Below are 7,290 nucleotides of genomic sequence, written 5' to 3' on the forward strand. Positions count from 1 at the left end.
TCTCAAGCCTCCCAGGGCTCATCCCCCTGAACTCTGCAGTGCCTGACTGAGCTCTGCACACACTCCTTTAAAATGCTGGCTTTGTTTCTGTGTGTCCTGCTCTCTGAGCACCTTCTGCTTCAGGCAGACAAGTTACTCCCTAATGATGTTATGGCTGCATCTTAAGGAGGGACAGAGAGAAGAAGAAGCCTGCCTGAAAACTGACACAAAAAAAACCCTGTGACAAGGCTACAGAAGGAGGCAGGAGAAGAGTTTCCACATACCTGCAAATGTTGTCCTGCTCCAGGCCTAAGCAGAGCAGGGGGCTGCAGTGGTTTCTAGCTGGGTTTATGGCAGGGAAATCGCTCACACATGGCAGTCATCAAATCAGATTGGCAGCAGCTGTGGTGCTACAAAACTCCTCAGGGGAGCAGCAGGCGCAGAGTTCAGAGCAGGTTTTGGTGAGGTGCAGGTGTGCTGTGCCTGCTGAGGTGGGATGGACGAGTCTGAGGGTGCTGCAGGTTAAAATGCAGCGTGTCCTGCAGACAGGAGCAGCTTTGCCTCTCCCTGAGCTCCCTGGCAGAACCTCTCCCTAGCCTGGTATGCCAGAAACACAGCAAGTGCCAGGGAATGATCTCCTTGTGGATTTCCACGAGCAGAACTTGGGGAGCACAGTGCCAGCTCCAGAGTCAGCTCCAGAAGCCAGCAGGGCATCTGCACAAATCAGCTCCTGGTGGCCTCACCTAGAGAGAAAGGTCTATGGGAACAACAGACAAAAATCAAATAAGTGACGTAAATCCCTGAGGTTATAGGAAAAAACAAAAAAACCCCAGAAAACTCAGATTTAACTACTGCACCCAACTTCATCACACGCCTTTTTGTCTAACAGAGAAAAGCAGGAGCTGCCAAAACACTGAGAAGACAAACCAGCCTAAAAAGCTCTATTTTCCCTCAAGCCAGGTTCCTCACCTTACCCTCTCCCCAGGCACTGCACTTGCCTTCAGATCCCCCTTTTCAAGCCGCCAATTTTGTCACCCAGCCTACGCTAGGGAGGCACTTCCAGCTCTCTCAGCCTCATCTTTCAACCATTTTCCTTTTCCACAGTGTTTTAGTTCCCCTGGTGATTTCTTATTATCCTCCAAAAGGCATTTAAATCTGTTTTCCCGACCCATCCAGCACAATAAATTACCAGGAATTAAATTAGCTATCAAAGGGCTAATAGACTCGTTCCTTCAGGGGCTAAATTAGTTATAGCAAACTTTATCTGCAAAGGGGAAGGTCTAAAAATGTCTCCTTCCAGCAGGCTTTAGTCCTTATTATGCACTCTGGAGCCCATCTGTGGCAGCCACTCAAAGGACCACGAGAATGAGCTGCTCAGCACAGGTGGCCTTGCACTAAAAGTCAAAGAAAAGAGCATGAAAAACGTGGAAATGGTTTAAACCCCTTCCTGCAGGCAGCGGTTGCTGGCTGGAGTTACCTTTGTGGAGAGGTTTTGCTGCCTTTGAGGTGTTTCCTCAGTGTTACTCGTGCAATTTCATCGCATGAGAGGTTTGTTGTTGTTGTTGTTGTTCCTTTTTGGCTTTGTTTTGTGTTTTAAGCAGGATTTCTGTTATCTCTCAAGAAAGCAAAATATATTTGCTTCATTGTGAAAGGATTAGGAGCTGAGACACTGTGTAATGTTAAAGCAGCATGGACTCTCCATCATACCATAAAAACTTAGCAACAAAAGCCCTCAAAAACCGATTATGAGAACAATTTTCCTCGGTGCCCGATCCCCACTGGCAGCTGAGGGGGTGAAAAAGCTGTACTGGACATTATTCCATCTGGGAAAATTGCTGGCTGGATAATTACCTGTTGAGTAAACGAGCTGGTACCTGAGCCAAGCGGGGTCTGGCATTCCTGGGACACTGCAGCCCAGCTGCTGCTCCCAAATCCCAGCCCTGCACCCAGCACAGGCACTTCCAGCACACCCATCAGGGCAGAGGGGCTGTGGAGACAGCTCCTGGTGCTACTGGCACTGACCCTGGAACATCAGTGAGCTCCAGCGGTTTGAGGGGCCACCTGGGCGCCTTTGGGTGCAGGAGCTGCCCTTAGCTGGGTGAGGTGGATCCATTCCAGCCTGAAGTGTCCCACGAGGTGGTTGATGTCCATCCTTTCCATCCACGAGCCAGCGCTGAGTTACCTGGACCTGACCACCACAACAAGGAGATCACTCCTGGGAGAGGAGCTCAGCCCCAGCTGCTCTCAGTTTCTCTTCTGAGATTCAGGTGGTTTTAGAGTCTTTTTGCCTCTGCAAAGCCCTGAGCCAGATGCAACAAAGAGACGGAGTCTTCAGGTTCTGATTTTTCAAGGTTGCATGCTTTGTTTATTGTTTCTTATCTTACAATTTTCTGGGTGCCCAGCAAAGGTCTGTGCAGCTGCTCGGGCATCTGGTGACTCCTCCCCACTGGGCTGCGGCGTTGTCTTTTATACCAATTGTTACGTGTTCTTTATTTATCATTATTTGCCAATACCTATCACTTACACTAAACAGATCATCCCTACTTTGACCCAATCTCCTTAAACTACTTTGTGCCACCGTCACTGCAGGAAATGGAGTGAGGGAAGAAGAAAGAAGAAGCAGGAGACAACGCCCCAAATCCTCCATCTTGCTCCCATCCACTTCCACACTAAAAACCCAAAGCTACTGTTTTTCACCCTGTGATAAGCTAAACTCCAATCTTTCACACTCCTGTGGCTTGCAATCCTTCCCACAGTGCAGGGAGCCTTTCCCATGGACTGGGATCAAAGCCAGTGTCTCTCTGAGCTCTGGGCTGGGGTCCCAGACCCCCCTGTCCAGGTCTCTGACCCTCCAGGGCAGCCAAAGGAATGCCCTGGACTCCAACAGCTGCCTTTGGCAGCAAGGAGTGATGTCTGAAATCAGCACAGGCAGCTGCTGGGGCTCCCTGGAAACACCCTCCCAAAGCAGGGAGTGGAAATACCCACTGGGCTTCATCTGAAAGTGAAATCATCGCTGGGGAAAGTTGAATTTCATCATTCCTAGGGAGAAATGGTTAAACAGTGCCCAGCAGAAACAGCCTGGGAGAGAGGTGTGGGGTGCTGTGAGTGTGCTCAGCCCCACGGAGGGTTTTGGGAGCCTCTCTGCACAGAGCCAGCACGCTGTGACTCTAAAAGAGACCTCTAATGTGAAAATCTAGGCAAGGGTAAGGAGCTCCATAACAAGGGGATGTAATCCTTTTGGAAAACCTATGAAATGGAATTCTTTGAGGCCTGCGGGAAGCAGTGGAGAATAATTTGCACTACCCAAAAAATTAGCACAAAGAGGAAAAGAAGGCACTTTAAAGCCAAGACCTAGTGCCAGCTCCCTCAGGTGGGCTCTTTCAGGCGTGCTGGGTACAACTTTCAGCAAAACCCCAACAACCAAGAGACCCAGAATGGCTTAAGGAAGAAAGAGTGGCAAATTGCAGCTGGTTATTATTGTCGAAAAGTTCAGTGTTTCTCTGTGAAATCTGTGTTTCTTTTGGCTGTAGTTCATTCCACTGAATAATACACTTTTTTTTTTTTTTTTTTTTCCCTAATTCATTTGAACTTCTGGCAGCTGCACTTCAGTTCATTGGCCAGGGTTTCGTGGCTGCTCTGCTCTCTCCAGTTCTCATTGTTGGATTGTTCAGGTGGTATTATTTCACAATATTAATGGCTGTGGCTGTTCCCAGTGCTCAGACAGACATCTATCAAACAGATAAGCCCCTAATTCTGTGAATGCCTTCTCTTCCAACCAATGGGCTTTGTTCAAACAAGATTATACAGTGAAATGAAGAAAAGGAGGCTCCAGGGAGCAGCTAAAATTGGCACTGAGGGAGCTGCAAAGCCCTGGGTCAGAATGAGCCCTGTCCCAGCTGGTGACAGCAGAGTTCCCTTCTCCTCTGGGAAAGGACAAGAGCTGAGGATATCTGGGGAGTGATTCCTCCTCTCTGGAATTGCACCTTGGCTCTCCTGCAAGCAGCACACTGAGGCATTTAAATAAGTTGGACCAGTAGGAACAGGAGGTGTTTGTCCTTCATGTTCTGCAAGGTGGGGTGTATATGGGCAGATGGTTTTTGGAATGCTCATCAGTACCTGGTGGTTTCTTCTCTGTGACAACTTTGCCAACTTTGCTCCTATGACCCATGAACTGTAATAATTACAGATCTTTTAAACCCTGCTCTGAAGATCCTGGGATCATAATAAATTATTTAATGAAAAAAAACTTTTTTTTTTCCCCTGTTCATTTAGTTAATCTCTTTTGTTGGTGTTTTTTATTTATTTATTTATTTATATTATTTTATTTTAGTTTGCTATTGCTCAAATTCTTCTATTCAAACTTTTCTCGTTTGTATTGAGAGATTTAGACATAACGAGAAGTGAAGCGACAGCTAAACGAGACAGTTTGGGGTTCATCAGACCTGGATCTCTCCTAGGATGTTAAGCAAGACTTTGGGAACACTTTGCTAAATTTCCATGAAATGTCAGGCTCAAAGGAATCTTTGTAAGTAATTGGAAACTGATTTCGTGACACTTTGATACTGAGCTCCCCGGGGGCAGCTGTTATTTTACATTTCAGAATGGATGGAAGAAATTGTTCCCTGGGAACAGGTTTCCCAGAGAAGCTGTGGCTGCCCCTGGATCCCTGGAAGTGTCCCAGGCCACTGGACACTTTGGAGCTTTGCGTGGCCCATGGCAGGGGGTTGATTTAGATGGGCTTTGTTGTCCCTTCCAGCCTAAACCACTCTGTGTTCTGTGATCTCCTTTAAACCTCTTCGCAGCAAAACGACTCAAACGTCACCAGCACATTCTTGCTCCTGGATGCACTTTAAACAAAATCAGCAAGGCTCCCCAGAATTACCTCATACTTCCCTGGGATCCCACAGCCGGCACATTAAAATAATAAAATGAAAAATTATGAGAGCAGAACCAACTTCCTGTTGGGAAAGAATAAATCAGTGTCTGTGCCTGACTGACCCAGCACTCAGGTCTAAGCAGCAGAGCCTTTGAGCCCAGGAGAGACTCGAGCAGCTCCTAATTGCATCTGCAAGAGGTGGGTGGTAACTGAGACCTCTGCCCACGGGACTGGAGCAATTCCCCATCTCAGCCTCACTCTCTGATGCTGAATTCTGGGAAGAGAGCCTGGCCCTTGAGGGCTTCATGTGGTGATTTCAGCCTTGCTGGTCTGAGCACTCCTTAGGGTCTGAAACTTTGGGAGGAGCCTGCTTCCCTTTCCTCTTTCCAGCCACAGCCCCACAGCAGTGTCCAGCTGCTCTCTGCTCTTGGCTTGGCCAGGTCAGGGTCAGTAAGGTGGTCAGTGAGGTGAGGTGAGGGTAAGGTGGTCAGTGAGGATAAGGTGGTCAGTGAGGATACGGTGGTCAGTAAAGGATAAAGGGGTCAGTGAAGATAAGGTGGTCAATGAGGTGAGGTGAGGGTGAGGTGGTCAGTGAAGTGAGGTGGTCTGTTACCTTGGTTTTTCTGAGCCTTTTGATTTTCTTAAATAGAGTCAGAACTTTTTAGTTATTGTACAATATTAAGAGCAGTTTTCTACCTTTTCCCACAGATGTAACACAAACAAATCCTTTGTTTTTCATTCTCTGTCTTTTGTTTGCATATTTCTAACCTGAAAACAATTGTAACTGACAATTGGTCTGGCCACTGAGGCTGAGGGGTGGAAACCCCAAAAAGCCAATCTTCTGCTAGACCTAGGAATGTATAAAAAGTAAAAAAATAAACAAAGGGGTCTCTTCTTCTCTCAGCTCTCTCAGCTGTGAGCTGGGATCGGAAAGACCTCTGCGAAAATCTCTTGTCCGTGTGTGACTGCTTTGTGTGTCTCGGTGACAGTGGTCAGTGAGGATGAGGTGGTCAATAAAGGATAAAGGGGTCATTGAAGATAAGGTGGTCGGTGAGGTGAGGGTGAGGTGGTCAGTGAGGTGAGGTGGTCAGTCAGGCTGGTCCCTCAGGCTCTGTTTCCCCTCTGCTCTGGCTCCCTGCCTCATTTCCAAGAACACGATGTTCTCTCGCACAGATCCTCAGCTGAAAAGAATCTGTTTAATCCTTTGTGCTCAACCTTCCACTCCCAGGCACGACAGGGGCTCTTTACAATGATGATGTGTTATAGGGTGTGTGGATTCATTTCTAGACCTGAGGTAGACCACCATCCTCAGCCCATTGAAAGCCTTCGTGTTTTCTGTTCTTATCCCCTCCACAGCAAAGATTCCCGTTCTCTGTTTGCCATGTACAGCACACAGTGTTCTGTGTCCCTGTCTCAAAGCCCTGGCTGTGTTGCTGGTTCTGTGTAAACCACATCACCTCTCTCTGAACCTGTAGAAGCTCTTTGCTGTGTGTTGTTGAATTTCCCTCCTGATGCTGGGGTGTGTTTATGTCACAGTCTGCTCTGTTCCCCGTGCTGGGCTGGATCCCACGGTCTGGATTGCTGATCCAGCCCTGTGCTCATGTAGATACTCTCTGCTTCTCCAAAATTCAGGGATATTTCCTGAGGGTGACCATCAAGCTGACACCTCTTTGCAGTGCTCCACTGCCTTTTCTTGTCACAGCTATAGAAAATTCCTCTGAGCTAGATCTTGTAACGCATTAAAAATCTAATTACTTCATTCAGGCAATATTTTGATTACCTGTTTTGGCTGCTGAGCTGTGGAAGAGGAAAAGACAGCCCCAAGGGAGAACCTGGAAACTTTCCATGCTGGTGGTTTCTCTTGCCTGGATGCAGTACAGATGTTGAAGAGACCTTTCTGCTGGTAAGCCATGGCACTGCAGGGCTGAGCTCTCACCCCTCCTCGCTGCAGCTGAACCCACCTGCCCCTGCAGCCAGCACACAGCAGAGGATTTATTGACTGGCTCTGGAATGAGGCAATTCACTTAATTGGCTTCATTTTCAGGACTCTGTCATTCTTCCCTGCGCTGCTGGTGGCACAGTTTTTGTGTGCTGGTTGGGAACAGAACCCCTGGGACTGGACAGCGAAGCAATCAAAGGCAAGGACAGGCACCTCTCAAAGATAATTGCTTCCAGATATCCTGTGAACCCTTACAAACCCCTCATCAGCTTCCACAGGTCTTCCCCTCCTGCGGCTTTGCTTTGAGGAGCCTCTATGAAGCAACAGGGCATCCCCAAACAATGCCAGCAGTGAGACAAAAGTCTCCTTTCCTTGTCATGGTTTGCCTCCTCAGTGCTCCCCAAGATTTTTTTTTTTTTTTTTTAATTATTATTTCTAAGGGTCAAAAATAATTGGGGTGGCTCAGCTTTTTCCCATGTACGAAGCTCATTAAAGA

This window comes from Hirundo rustica, chromosome 10 (genome assembly GCF_015227805.2).
Source record: "Hirundo rustica isolate bHirRus1 chromosome 10, bHirRus1.pri.v3, whole genome shotgun sequence".
In the NCBI taxonomy this organism is placed as follows: Eukaryota; Metazoa; Chordata; class Aves; order Passeriformes; family Hirundinidae; genus Hirundo; species Hirundo rustica.